Source organism: Protopterus annectens, chromosome 2.part0 (genome assembly GCF_019279795.1).
Source record: "Protopterus annectens isolate FY-2018-M chromosome 2.part0, PAN1.0, whole genome shotgun sequence".
Lineage (NCBI taxonomy): Eukaryota > Metazoa > Chordata > Ceratodontiformes > Protopteridae > Protopterus > Protopterus annectens.
In genome coordinates this window covers 267125046-267140750 of record NC_056728.1, presented here as the reverse complement: position 1 = coordinate 267140750, position 15705 = coordinate 267125046, and the positions used below count along the sequence as shown (strand labels likewise).

The 15705-nt window shown below is 39.9% G+C and overlaps 1 protein-coding gene across 8 annotated transcripts in view; it reads right to left on the bottom strand.

The window, feature by feature from the left end:
- Positions 1-15705, bottom strand: part of LOC122793060 (synuclein alpha interacting protein) — a 2145219-nt gene that overhangs the window by 710912 nt on the left and 1418602 nt on the right. The gene's annotated exons all lie outside the window — the stretch shown is intronic.

Genomic DNA, 15705 nt, shown 5'->3' with positions numbered 1-15705 from the left:
GTTTTTAAATAACGCACATTTATTTAGATAAAATGTATTTAATGTTTATATCTTTAACATGGGTCTATATTACAACGCCTAAAAAACCTTTACAGTGAACACCACTTTGTCGACATGTATCCAGTGAAATTCACTTCCGCGATTCACTGAATACTTAAAGGGCAAAGAAATACTTGACCTGCAACCCAATGGAACTAAATCTAGCTAAACCAAACCCTCCAATGTGGGGGACTGCACCCCCACACGCCCAACTAAATATACCAACTCCGAAATCACACTACAGTGAGGAAAAGGGAAAAATTGTGTAGTTAGCCAACTACGTCTTTGCCGTGTAAGCATTCAGCAAATCACAGAAGTGAATTTCGCTGAATACGTGTCGATGATGTGGTGTTCGCTGCAAAGGTTTTTTGGAGACATAATATAGATGCCTTTAACATGTGTATGTATACTCATACTGATGAAGGCGTGGTTATAAGGAAACCGGTATATGGTTTACTTGCAGTGTTTTATGTACATTAAAGAAGATTTTTTCAAGTTTATTGGACCTTAGTTGCTGTACTTTGTGGTTTGGATCTATTTATGGTGTAGCGTGCAACAAGATCATTACTGGAAACTTATGTTGTGCATTGTTGTGGATTTACAGTCTTAGATATACCCACTGTGATGTCATATGCTTACACTGTTCTATGGCAATTGATCAAAATGCTGAAAGATTGAACCACGGATGCTCAACCCCAGCATATTAAAGAATCAAAACACTGAAAAACCTAAAATATCAAAAAAAACTAAAAAGGTCATAAGAGAAAAAAAAACAGTTTCATTTTGAGATCTCTTAACCCTACCAATAACTTTATACTTAATTTATCTGAATAGTGCTTGTGTTACGAAAATGTCTTTTCTTAGGAAAGGTGCAGGGCTGGATGTAGGAGAACGGGCAGGGTTAGGGTTAGCACACACACTAATCCATACCTTAACTTAGAAAAACCCTTTCTGTAACAGTACCACCACACAAGACACTTGACACATAACATATACATCAAAATATGCACAGCATCACATCTATCTCCTTACGTAACCTTTACTCTAACCATATACAACCACACTCCTTATCTCTCCTTCTTACTCCACAATTTTCAACAACTATTATCCAAATGTATCAGCAATTCTGCTCTCAATATATTACTTCAGGAAAACAAGTAGTAAAACACAATTATTTATTCTAGTGCCTCGGTGTAACCACCTTCAAGGAATAACACAAGTACAAAAACACTCACCCTTTTTATACATTCTTAAATTAAATTCAATTAATTAATCAGTTAATTAATATATTTAAAATCATTCACTTAAAGCAAGCATTTCCAGTTTAACTCATTATTTAACCCCCTAGGTATCAAAGTTTTATACTTTAAAATGTACATACTTTCTTTGTACATCAATTGTTGTTTTAATACATTCTCATTATTCTCAATGCATTCAATGTTTTCTAAAATAGTGCCATGCAACAAACTTTCACCACTATTGTGCTATATTTTAAAATGTGAAACTATTATTTTCTCTTTTTGAATCTTCACATCCCTCAAGTGTTCCATAAATTTAGTACTAAACTTCCTCTTAGTTTCCCCTATATAATAGAGTTCACAGGGACATTTCAGTACATATATTACCCCTTTACTCTCACATGTTCATGTCCCCCTAGACACAAATTTAACACCATTCATATTATCAACTGTATTAATAATATGTGAACATATACTACACTTACTACATCGAAAAGTACCACATTTTAATAAAGGCCTTCAAATATTTTCTTTTGGTCTAACAAAAGTACCATGAACCACCATGTCCCTTATATTTTTGCCTCTCTTAAGCAAAAAGAAGGATTTGTTTGGTAAAATAGTGGACAAAATCTTACACTGCATCAAATATTCCCAATAATATTTGATCATATCAATCAGCGCCCCACTCTTAATGTTATAAACAGTGACATAATATATGGAATCCTTCACTTTTTGATCCCTCAGTACATTACTTTGATAGTCCGTGTCATTATGTTTCCCTTTTTACTTATGACCCCTCCTTCTTTTCGAGCTGCCTCTATGGACTTTAAATTGTATCCCCTCCTCCTAAATATGTCCACTGTTTGCCCCATTTCTCGTTCTAAATTAGTTTCATCACTACATAACTTGGATAGCCCTACCAGTTCTCCATACGGCAGGGCATCCATTACATGGGGGGGGGCAACTAGTTGCAAAAAAGATATTGGCTGCCGTCCTCAAACTTCCTATGTATGTTAGTTATGACACTACCATTTTCTTTACCTTCTAGAATCAAATCCAAGTAAACCACTTTCCATGCTTTCTGTACGCCATCAAAGAAAGGTTGAATGGATTCTTATGTGGGTCATTTACAAATGTCTCTACCTCATTCCAACCATCCTCACAAACAAAAATGAAATCATCAATATAACGAAAATAAAAATTAACATATTTTTTCATAAAATGTAACTTCCATAAAAATGTAACTTCAAAAAATGACATAAACATGTTGGCATACATTGGGGCAAATGTTGCCCCTATTGCTGTACCCAGCTTCTGCCTATACATTTGATTATCAAAATAAAAATAATAATTTTTTAGACAAAATTAAGCCATTTCCATAATAAAATATGTAAAGGGAGTGTCACCTAAAAAATATTCAATAGCCTTCGATCCATCTTTGTGTTTAATCGAAGTGTATAAACTTTTCATGTCAAGTACCAACCAATACTTCTTTTTATTCCATACAAGTGGGGATATTTTTTTAAGGAAATCAGAACTATCCTGTATGTATACAGGAGATTTTTGAACATATGGTAGTAGTATACTATGTAATGCTATACCCATATTATGAAGGAAATATTTGCATGCTGAAATTATTGGTCTACCCGGGGATCACTTAAACTTTTGTGTACCTTTGGTAGGCAAAAAAATATAGCTTTCTCACTATTTATATCAAACAGCTTGTTCTTTACATCTTTTGTAGTGAAATATCTTTATCTAACATATTTATCCAACATTTCACATTTAATTAAGGCCTGTTCATACACCTCTGTTGTACATTTCTCGTAAACTTCACCATTTTCCAGGTGTTTCATGCACATTTTATAATACTGGACTACATTCTTCACTACTATTTTATTGCCTTTATCGGCTGGTTTGATTATTAAATCCTTCCTATTTTGTAATTCCTTTAATGCTTGCCATTCTTTAAAAGTTAAATTATATTCAATATTCCTTTTATTTTTCAAAATTTCCTCACATATATTATTACCCCCCAAAGCCTATCATGGTACCAAACTGTTTAACATGAAAATTGTCAAAGGGAGGAATAATTTATCAGATTCAGGAATACCAGAAACATCCACTTTGCAATATGCATTTAACTCATTATCCCCCAGGTTAACATTCATTTCTTCCATTTCATCCTGACATGAATAAAAACTTGCTTCTAAATCACTAAATGTTTGCATATCACTATTAACTTCCACACTAACATAATTTCTTTGCATGGCAAAATAACATTTCAAATGCAGTTTACGAATAAACCTAAAATGTTCTTGCTTTACTACATGAGCCCTCGGTATGACTGTAGGGTCAAACGTAAGCCCTTAGTTTAAAACTGTAACCTGTTCTTCAGTCAAGTTACAATTAGATAAATTCAATACAATATTAGCTTCAGTACATACCTTAGTTATGCTATCTTCTACATTTTTTGCTATATTGTTGTTCATTACCCTGCCTGTATTTATAGTCCCTTCTCTGATTCTCGTTTGTGTAGAATTCATTATAAGTGTAGTTTCTGCCCCTTTTCTGGCTCTGCCGGTGCTGAATTGGGTCCTCCTCACTCTGAAACTCCCTCCTATGTTCTTCTGGTTGTTGAGGCTGTGGCAGTTCAGGAAAATCTTCACTTTTGTCCGTCGCATAGTAGTTGGTCCTTTCCGATGACACAAAGGAAGCTGTGGGAGCTCTTCTAAAGCTTACGCGATGACACCATTGTTCTCTTGTCTTCTGATTTGTCATTGACAGAAAAGCATGGCCCCCCTCATAGTCGTTGATGTCTCTAGTTAACTTAGTCTTTTTGTACTCAGTTAAGTCTGTTTCTAGAGCGGATAACTTCTTATTGATATTTTCAAGAAAGTTATTGACATCTGGACTACCCAAAGAAGTACTTAGGGTATGAGACAAGGACGTTAGTTCTTCTTTCAGTTTTTTGTGTTTAACTTGGTCCCTCTCTAATAAGATGTGTAACTATTCGGTCACACATCTGTGTGAAGCATTCACCCATCTTTCTCTGAACTGCTTTTCAATGGAACAGTTCAGATAAAACGACAAACTGGGACTTTTAATAAACCTTAAACCCCTCAGGGTAATTTTAAGGTCTATATATCTTTGTAGACCCAAAATACTGAAATATGTTCTTGTCTCCTTTTCTAATAGTCTTTCAAATTTGTTACAAATCTCACTCTTATCTGATGGAATTACGCCCAGAGTTTGACCCACAGCAACAAAAGGATCACTTACTCTTTTAGTTCTTTCTATAATCAGTGCATCTAGAATGGGATCAGTGCCTTGGTTAATGGAGCGATTATCTGGAATAAAGCTAGACACATGCAATGTTCCATTAAGGTAATGTTCCATAGTCCTCTGGAAACCTGCCCGGGACATCAAATTTCCACTTGCTCCCAAAATAGAAATGGATTCTTCTCGGAAAGGGCAAGGTACAGCTATGTTTGGATCAGAAGACATGTTGACCTATACAACCATACTCCTTATCTCTCCTTCTTACTTATATCCAGCATATTGAAGAATCAAAACACTAAAAAAACTAAAATATCAAAAAAAAAAACAAAAGTTCATAAAAGAAAAAAACAGTTTCATTTTGAGATCTCTTAACCCTACCAATAACTTTATACTTAATTTATCTGAATAGTGCTTGTGTTACGAAAAGGTCTTTTCTTAGGAAAGGTGCAGGGTTGGACGTAGGAGAATGGGCAGGGTTAGGGTTAGCACACACTAACCCATACCTTAACTTAGAAAAACCCTTTCTGCAACAGTACCACAACACAAGACACTTGACACATAAAATACACATCAAAATATGCACAGCATCACATCTATCTCCTTACATAACCTTTACTCTAACCATAACATATTGACCTACTAACATTCACACACACACGCACATACCCCCACTATTAAACCTGTACTTGCCTTCAAAAATTCATCTTCCTGCTTTACACATCACTGGCTCTATACTAAGTTTACATTTGACAGCAAGTACATTTGTTAAATGAGGCACACATTGCATTTTTTCGACAAAGCAAACATTTGACAAAAGGCTGGTAACCTGTTTGGATACATCTGCTACAATACTACAATTCCATTTTCAATGTCTAAAAAGGTGGCAACCTTATAACACTACTTCTGCTACTACTACTGCTATTACCTTTGAAAAGTAAAAGTTACCTAATTATGTCTAGCCCAGCGGCTGAACAGTCCTTAGTAAAGCATCTTGGTGACACGTTCTGTAGTTCCATATTTCCCGAACCAGAATCCATGCCAGTTACATAATGCTTGCATCCTACAAGTTTCTACTGAGCTATGAAATCCATGTTCTAGATACAGTGAATTTAGGTCACCACAAACTACTCTGCTGCCCCTTATTTATTTTACAGTGACCTGTATGCCTTTAGATCCTATGCTATCTGGACTTCCTGACATTTTCTGCTGTAGCTAACTGAATTCTTGTCATTTAGTATTTCATGCTTCAATTCCATCTCATAAAGTACAATGTTAAGTTGTCAATCTCGCCTTCAATCTTGCTGGATACTTGGCCAATACTAAAGCTCGAGAGCTATTTCCACCGGCTCGAGGCTCCCCTATATCCCACAATGCTAGGCGGTAAATACCCAGATCTCGTTTGCCGCTTTAGCTACGAGGTGCTTGTTTCTACCGGCTCTGCAGGTTAGTGACTTTTTATAGTTGTAAAACTTCAAAATCCCCTTATTTTTTTTTCTTAGAATAGTTTCTTAACAGTTTATTAGTTATCTATATCTAGTTTCCTTCGGGTTCCCCTAATTGTTTTTCCTGTTAATCCCCTGTTAATTTCCTTAGGCCTTCGGGCCCTCCTCCCTTCCCCTTAGTCATAATTATTGTGGGAGTGGTTGGATTTTTTTTTCCCCTTTCTTTAAAGGTGTGTCTGTGTTTCACAGTTCTTTGGGATGTCTAAAGACTCTAAGGTCTCAGGCTTTAAGAAGTGTGACTCATGCTGTCAGAAAATGTCTCTGACAGACGGTCACACTTCTTGTGTATATTGCCTGGGACCTTTGCACCTGCAGGACTCTTGTTCTGTCTGCCATGCTTTCAGTCCAAGAGTCCTGCAGGAACGCAAAAATAAGTTGATACTTCGAGGCTTATTAAAGCCTGAAGGCTCCCTGACCCAGACCACGTCAGGAAAACCTTCCAAGCCTTCCAAGGCGTCGGCTCCAGCTTCGGAGCCGTCCGCTGGTGGCTCTAAGGCTGCTTAGACATCGACTCTGTCTGGAGCCGATGTTTTGAAGACTAAAACGGTTACCTCGGCTCCGGCTGGAGCCGAGAGATCCGAAACTCAGACGGCTCCGATAGTTTTGTCGGAGCCATCTACTAGAAAGAGGTCTAGATCCCCATCCATTGGCTCTATCCACCCGGCCCCGGGATCTCCACTATTATCAGAGAAGAGCCATAGGTCCCACTCCTCTTGGTCCTCCAGACTGTCCGACCACGACTTAGAGAGGGTGGTGAGCAGACTTCTCAAGTCCCAGGCACTGGCCCAAATACTGCATAGCCCTACCCAACGGTCAGTGGCTATACCCATCCCTTCCTCAGTTCCTCCTCCGATTCCCACGAGTTTGGAGCCGGAGCTTCTTGGAGCCATGACTGTTGGTGCGTAGGAGCCGATACTTCCACTTTCGGCTCTGTCGTCGGCTCCGATCTCCTCCTTGGAGGGATCTGGGCACCGGGCTTCCCTCATCAGCTCCGAGGGGGCGAGAGGCATTGGACACTTGTCCGAGCCCGTTCTCCTTCTCGGAGCTTCGGCGCTGGTGAGCTTGGCCCCGACATTGGCCTCAGAGCCATCCCTTTCGGTGCCGGGAGAAGTCCTCGTCTCTTCGGAGTGGGGATCTTCGGCCCCACCTGATCGGGGCGCCTTCGAGGTCATGCGGAGCGTGCTAGACCCGGTGTCTGCTCCACGGTCGGTTCCCTCAGCTCCTCCCTCTACAGTGCCTGCGATGGTCTCTACCCACCCTCTCGTCCCAGACCGTAGAGAGCCAACGTCTCAAGTTTCCCCACTGGGAATATCTTCCTCTTCCGAGGCTTCTCCTGGTCCTTCAGGGGAATCCCCTCGGAAGAAACAATGCAAGAGGAAGCATATTGACTCCCCCGAGTCTATCATCTCAGATACCGACTTGGATGAGTCTGAAGGGTCCCCATGGTCCTCCTCTGAGGATGTCTCTTTTTCAGACATCCTTGAGATCCTTACACAGAGGGGGAACTGGTCCACCCTTAACCCTTCAGAGGACGAGTCGGTCTACCTTGAGGCTTTTGGCTCTCGCCCTTCCACCTCCTGGGTATCTCCTCCCTTTGACCCCCTCATGGAAGTGGTGGCAAGGAAGGCATGGACAGCCCCTGATACGGTGGAACCTACCTCACGAAGGCCATCCAAGTTTATTACAGCTCCTAAGGACAAAGAATTCTTATCCAAGGGCGTCTCTGTTGATGCTATGGTGGTGGCCGCAGCCACTAAGAAGGAATTAGCTGATCCTTTGGTACCTATCCATCCTCCTAATAAGGAATCTAGGACTATGGATAGGTACGGTAAGCGGATGTTCTCCTCAGCGACCTTTGCTATGAGTTCGCTAAACTACTTGTGTCACTTCACCTGTCTTCAGAGAGATATGATCAAGGAAATGGGTGATGCTTTACAGGATCCAACAACTGATGGGTTTTGAGATAAAATGAACTCCCAGTTGGCAACCCTGAATTCAATCGTCAACTCCTCCATGCGGCTTCTTTCTTATGCGGCCGATGGGGCGAGTAGGGCCGCTGGCACAGGTGTAGCTTTACGACGTCATGCCTGGATGCGGCTTTGTAACTTTACGGACCCTTTCAAGGTGTCCTTCACCGTTTCCCCTTTTGATGGTTCAACGTTGTTTGGACCTCAGGTGAAGGACACGTTGACTAGGTGCGAACAGGATGGCAAGACTCTCTCTGCCGTGGGAGTCCGGTTTTCTACCCCTTCTAGACCGTATCCCAAGGATCAGAAGGGGGGGGGGGGAATGTGGTTCTGCAAATCACAGGGAGTCTCGCCTGATGCACGGAGTCAGTTCCCCTCTAGAGGCAGAGGGGGGAACAACAACAGATGCCGCCCTAGGGGCAGGAGGGGTCCGCAAAATCAAGGTAGCAGAGAGACTCTCTCTGACAAACCTTTTCAGCATCCCTGAGAAGCTGCCCGACTGTCCACCTTCGGAGGCAGTCGGGGGAAGGTTATCACTGTATCCAGAAGCCTGGCTTTCCCTCACTCAAGACAAATGGGTACAGTCAATTATATCCGAGGGTTACAAAATCCCCTTTGTCCATCTCAACCAAAAGGGCCCCTTCCAGAAGTTCCACCCGGTCTAAGGGAACAAGCAGCACTAGAAATATCAAAGCTGCTGTCACAAAGAGCTATCCAGCCAGTCCCGGCAGACCAGCAAGGATCTGGAATCTACTCCAAATTCTTTCTGGTTCCAAAAAAGACAGGGGACTGGAGCCCAATATTGGATCTCAGCAGACTAAACAAGTCTGTAAACAAAATAAAATTCCGGATGGTCACGCTTCAGTCCATTCTACCCTTCTTGGGTCAGTACAATTGGATGTGCTCAATAGACCTTCAGGATGCGTACTATCATATCAAGATGCACAGATGCTCCAGAAGGTTCCTCCACTTCCGGCTGGGAGCCAGTCACTATCAGTTCAGAGCCCTGCCCTTTGGTCTCACTACAGCCCCCCGAGTGTTCACCAAATGCATGGCAGTGGTCACGGCTCATCTGAGATGACAAAGCCACACACAGACAACTTGCCACATTGCTCCTGTCCTGTGTTATTCATAAATACAGAAAACAGGATAAGGTAGATGAATAATCCCTGTGGCATAACATTCATGGCCTATCACTTATCTCTTCTGTTATCAAAGATTAAGGTCCTAATCACTGTGTAAACTTTACTAGACTTGTACATTTTCTTTTTGATAACCTGTACAAGATACTGAATCAAACATGTAATATATATCAAAATGTAATGAAACCCAGTCTTTTGTTATTTTTTGTGGTTCCTCATTTGAAAAAGTGCCCTTTTTCATCAGATTAGATTTCTCTGACACACACCTACACTGGTTATTGTCCTGACGTTCAGTGTCCTCTAAGTACGTGTAATGGTCTTGTTCTAATTACTGAAGGTTGGCTGACACAGTGTCATCACACAGATACTCTTAGTCACTCACTGCTGGCACATGGCATGCTTTCATTTCTACTCTCATCCAGTGCAGCAGGAACAGGCACATGCATCAATTACAAAATTCGGTGCAGGGTTTCTGTGGGAACTGCATGCTAAATCATGTTTCTGTAACTTAAAGGACAATGTTCACAGAGCAATGAAACCTGCAGATTATATCCAAAAGTACCAAAGAACTCTTATTTAAATATTTAACTATTGCACTAATGATATTCTGTCATTGTTCGTATCAGTACTTGAGCAGTTTCTAGCCACAGAGACACAATACATGTTATATTGATAAAACCTGGATGGCGGCAGACAGACAACAAGAAAATATGTGTTCATTTTCTTCTGCTGCTAAAAACCTCAGTGGTGTTTATGAGGAACTCGGCATTCTTGTTTACTGCAGAGTTAATCTGAGGGCAACAAGATACAAGTCTGGAGGGAATAAATTGGATTTCTGAGCTCAGGTGTTTGCTGACTAATTAAACATCCTGAGTTTCACTTACAATTAATTCATACTGTCCTCTGGTACAGCAGGTCATTTCATAGCTTTCCAGGAGTTGACTTAGTGAGATTTAGCCTAAAGGGTAATGCAATGTACTGCAATCCTCTCCTACTGAATTTAATCAAGTTACCAGCAAAAATCCAATTTCCTGAGATAACAGAGCACATTTTAGCTAATGCAACTATATATATGAAATGCAGCTAAAATTCAAAACACTGGCACCAGTGGCTTAGATGAATACAGCGATTACTGTATTAATAGATTTCAAGTTTAGCTCAGGAAGCCCATATGAATTCCATTTTGGCATACGCTTTAACATCAAAACATTGAGGTTTTGGAGGTTTTGAACATGTTTTTGTAGCACAACCAAAAGGTCAAACCACAGTGTATTTTTTTTTTTTTAAAGTAAATCTTTTTCAATAACATCCTATATAAAGAACTTATAACAAAAAAACTCCAACAAAAGGAATGCTTCCAAATAAGGGATGCTAAAAAGGATGACAAAGTCCTGCAACTGGGCAGGGACTATCATATTACACTGTAAATGTTTGCCACTAAATTTCTGCCATTGCATATTCCCAGTATCAATGGGTCCTATTGTTTTATTTGGCTAACAGGGCTCCCCAGTGTGACTAATACCTTACTAGGTAGCACTACAATACTCTATAAGCATGCCCTAATACAAATTACATTAGGATGTTTATGAAATTCCGAAAAGATTCTCGAAATGCACTCACAAGGAATGCCTCAAAGAAATTTAGACAGGCATACCACGAATGCATACTGTGTTCGCAGTCAGAGCTGCCTTATGCATATGCCAACTGGGTGGTCACCTAGGGTGCTACATTTGAAAGGATGTTTCCCCAAGTGTTTATTTATTTATTTTATAGACAGAAGTGCTTCTTCACTATAAAATAAATACATGTAAAGCACCTCATGAGAGAAGTAACAGCAGTACCCTAGGGAGGAAGTCCTGCAGATTTGACCATTTGATTGTTGGTCTCCTGCTCATCTTGCCCACGACCTACCTAGACAATGAATCAAGTAGATCATTGGTGGGTCAGAGCAAAAAAGTCAAGAAAGGATGAAGAGAAAGCTCAGCACATGAGGATGTTAAGTATATAACGTTTTCTTTTTTTTTTAACTGGCAGACAATCAGATCTTTTGTATGGCTAGAGTCTGGCTTGCCCTTAGCTGTTCCTGACTTTGTAAAACATGCCTGATTTTGTCTAATTTGTCTGCCATGCCCATCCATTCCTCTCAGTGTCCAGATTCTTCTTCAAACATTTTGACTGTTCCATGTAAAATTTGTGGTTTTCTGCCAAATCATTGAGGATCAAAGTTAATATTTAATGACAGAAATTTAAGTTTCATACATCATATTCTTGAGAAAGTGTATGGTAACACAAAAATCTGTTACTCTAGCAACTTTCCAAGTTTATAAGAACAATATTTACAACCTGTCCATGATTTGTGGCCTTTATCCTCTCATTTTTTACTTTGCTCATGTATATTTTAATTTATTTATTTATTTATTTGACATTTGTTTACCAGGGCTGTCTAAATGAGTCTACAGAACCAGTTTTCAGCAGAGGCCTGGGGAGAAAAGCTCCACATACAGTACAATACAAATTCAGTATAATACAATATAATACAAACAACATCAGAAATACTATTCAAAAATAAGTTGAAAGATCATAAACTATGCTACAATATATTACAATATGTACTACACAGCTAGACAATTCTGTAGTTAAAACATTACAGACAATAATAGTCACGCTCACTATATACATAGCCTATGAGTAGATAGTATCCAAAAATAGTACATAGGTAGTGCACTGTATGACATTAACTGTTCTAGTACATGAAAAAATAGAATGTTGGTTTCAGTTAGGAAAATAGCAGCCAAAAAGTTAGTGATGCAGAAAGATAGTGAGGGAGTTAAGAAGAATACAGGCATTACAGTCTGAGCAGTAACTTAAAGATATGGTATAGAAACAGAGAAGGAGTTAGAAGAGCCTTAGGATTTTGCAGACTATGAGGGAGTCAAATGTGACAGAAGAGGAGGATGAGGCTAATGTGGAAGAAGAGGAAGAGCTGAGCATTAGGTAGGCTTTATGCAGCAGCAGAGACATGTATTTTTGAGATGATTTTTTAAAGAGGATTTTGAAATGGTTTTGGCCAGGCATATACCTGGTAACTAGAGGTAGTGAATTCCATAGTATAGAGACAGAGTATGAATACAGAGAGTGACTTGGTTTTCTTGTAGGTTTTGAGACAGCTAAGAGATTTTTGTCTTCTGATTGTAGGGACTGATTTTGTGTGTAAGGTGTGACTAGATTGGCTAGTGCAGGCCAGGCAGTAGGCTTGAAAATAAGATTGTGCAAGGTGGATAGCTACCCAAGTAGATAGCAATCTCTCCTTTGATAACCATATTGCCAAGGTGGTTAGAAAATCCTTCTATGTGACCCACCTAATCACAAAAGAGTTCACATCTAGAACAAAAGAGGTTACTGTGCCCCTCTACTCATCTCTCATCAGACCCATCATAGAGTACAATACCCCATTTGGGATGTACCTTACAAGACACCTGCAACAGCTGGAAAGACCACAGAAGTACCTCACCAAGAGGATTGCTGGCCTCAAACAGATGCCCTATGCAGCCCTACTGAAGAAACTCCAGCTGTACTCGGTTGCATACTGCTTACTCAGAGGTGATCTCTGCCTGACATACAAGGCCATGTCCAACCCAGAATTGATGGACATGCTCCATCTAAAAAAAAAAAAACAAATCCAAAAGAGCCACAAGCTCCAGGGATCTAAACCTCACCACAGTGATACATAGGAAGTGCTGGTGGGATAGATTCCTGTCCCAGAGACTCTCCATGCTTTGGAACAGGATTCCAATCTACATTAGGCAGAGCCCCTCACTAACACTCTTCAAGAGAAACCTTGATGAGTGGATGGGAAACAATATTTAACCCGGGGATCACTGCAGCGGCTCTGCTGGACAGAGGCACAGGGAACAAATGGCTCTGCTGGACAAAGGCACAGGGAACTAATCTAAGGGACGGTGAAAGCCAACACATTCTGGCTAGGTTTATAGATGCCCTCGGGCAGATAGCCTAGTACTTACCTATGAGCCTATAATAAAGGCAAGTTGGTTTTAGAGTTCAAGACAGTTTAGTTCTAGTAGCGGGTTACAGTGGTGTGTGTGATATTTAGAGTTTGTGGCAAATTATGCAACTTTCTTGTAGCACTGTTCCATCTTCCTTAGGGTAGAAGTTTGTAAATTAGTTAGGATAGGAGAACCGTAAAGAAGGGAAAGATGTAAAATGTTTCTGCAAGGGTAGTTTTGGTTGCTGCAGTATATAACTGTTTGTTTCTATATAATAGCCCCAGTTTTTGATATGTTTTCTTTACATTTTGCTCAATATGGGGGTCAAATTAAAGTTTATTGTCAATGATAACTCCTAGAAGTTTGGTTTTCTGCACTATTTCTATGGGGAAGTGTTTTTGGGTGAAAGAATACTAATTTAGTCTTCTTTGGATTAAGAAAGAGTTGGGCATTTCTTAGCCAGGATTCAACAGCAGTAAAGGACTGCTGAGTTTTTTAAAGTAGTTCTGATACTGATTGAGCAGTACGGATTATGGTGGAATCATCAGCATATTGAATGAGGGTTCCAGGTTGAGAGGCAATGTGAAGGTTGTTTGTGAAAATGTTGACAAGTAGGGATCCAAGAATGGAGCCTTGAGGGACTCCAGTAGGGTTGTGGAGAAAGGATGAAAGTTCAATGGACCATTTCACTGCTTCTTTATGATCCTTGAGGTAGCTCTGAAACCATTTTACTGTATTATGTGAGAAGCCCAAGTTAGACAGTGTGTTCAATAGTAAGGGGTGAGACCCTGTATCAAAGGCCTTGGAGAGATCAAGGAATACTGAGGCTGTACAGCATCCTGCATCTCTGGTCTTGTTCACAGTGTCTGTAAAGCATAATAGGGCTGTAGCTGTGCTGTGGCTGGGTCAAAAGCCATGTTGGGTTTTAGTTAAAAGATTATTTTGCAATAAGTATTGCATTACCTATTGATGGATACCTCTCTTGAGAATTTTGGATATGGTGAGAAGATGGATACAGGATGGAAACTGGATGGTTCAAAAGAGTTGCCTCCACATGTCAATGTGATTGTTTCCATATGATAGGTACTTCTGATTCGGATAAAGACCTATTTATAAGGATACTTATTCAGAAGGCAATTGAGTTGGCAGCCAGTTTGAGGTAGTGTGGTGGAAGATTATCAGCTGAGGTGATATATGATTGTTCCCCATATTTTTCCATCATATTTTTTGCCTGGTAAATCACCGAAGATTACAGTCAGTCAAAAATGCCCGACAATGGAGTTCTGTACTTCTTAATGCAAAAATATCTTTTTACTAACTAAATAAATTTGAATATCACAAAATGATATCCTGTTAGTTGGGGAATCTGACTAACAGCTGATTTTTTTCATGACTCTGACTCTGAGGAATTACTGTGACTTGTGTGAAGGAACTTGGAAAACTTCAATGAGACTACTGTTTACATGGAGAAATGCTGAAATTCAATCCATGGCTGCCATTTTTAGATATAACAGATGAGTATTGGGTGGGGGAGCACAGTTGTTTAAAATCTTACCATAACATTAGATGTCCTACTGATCACTGTTGCAGTATTCCAGTGCTGATGGATTATACTGCCTAAGGTAACTAGTTGCCCGGTCAGTATACCAAAGCCAAAATCTTCTTGACGAGCCATACATCCAGTGTATGACCTCAGCCCACAGGCTTAGGCCTTTTTAAGCCTAGCCATGCATACCAAATGTATCCACTTATATATCCCTACACCTACAGGCTGAGGTCATATGCCAGATGTATGGTACATTAGGAAAGTTTTGGCTTTAGTACGCTGGCTAGACATCAGGTTACCTCAGGCAGAATAGCTCATTAGTACTGGAACACTGCAACAGTGGTCCAAGGAAGGACATCTTGTTATTTTAACAGTTTAAGGAGTCACTATCTGACTTTGCAGGACTAGTGTACATCTGCAGGATGACTGTGATTTATGTGAAGCAACTTGGAGGCATTAATGTGTAGCTACTTTTCTAGGTTAGAAAGCAGAAATACAAGCTGTAAAAAAATACATGCATGATAAAAAAAGAAATACAAAGAAATACCCATTGCAGCTTAGTTTAAACACCCCATACTACTTTCACACAGGTTTGGTCACTGGTTCATAAACTAATGACCACAATGCCTTTTTATGTCTAGCCATGCATACCAAATGTATGCAACAAGTCTGGTGCCCTGGAGCTTATTTTTATTTATTTATTTATTTATTTTATTATTTATTTACTTGTCTTTGTTTACTGGGAAAGTCTTTACACTGCACTATACTAAGTTTCAGTTAAACACAGAGTAGGTAAATTTCTATTTACATTTATACACAAACAGTAACTACATTTATACATTCTAAGATTTTACAGAGGTGGAAGTTAGTAAAGAGAAAGCCCATGTGTAACTTAGTGGATTGTGCAGGCAGCAGTTGGTGTAAAAAGTGTTTTGCCATTTCAGAGGGAGTTGAGAGTATTCTGTTTAAGGAGAGTATTTGGAGA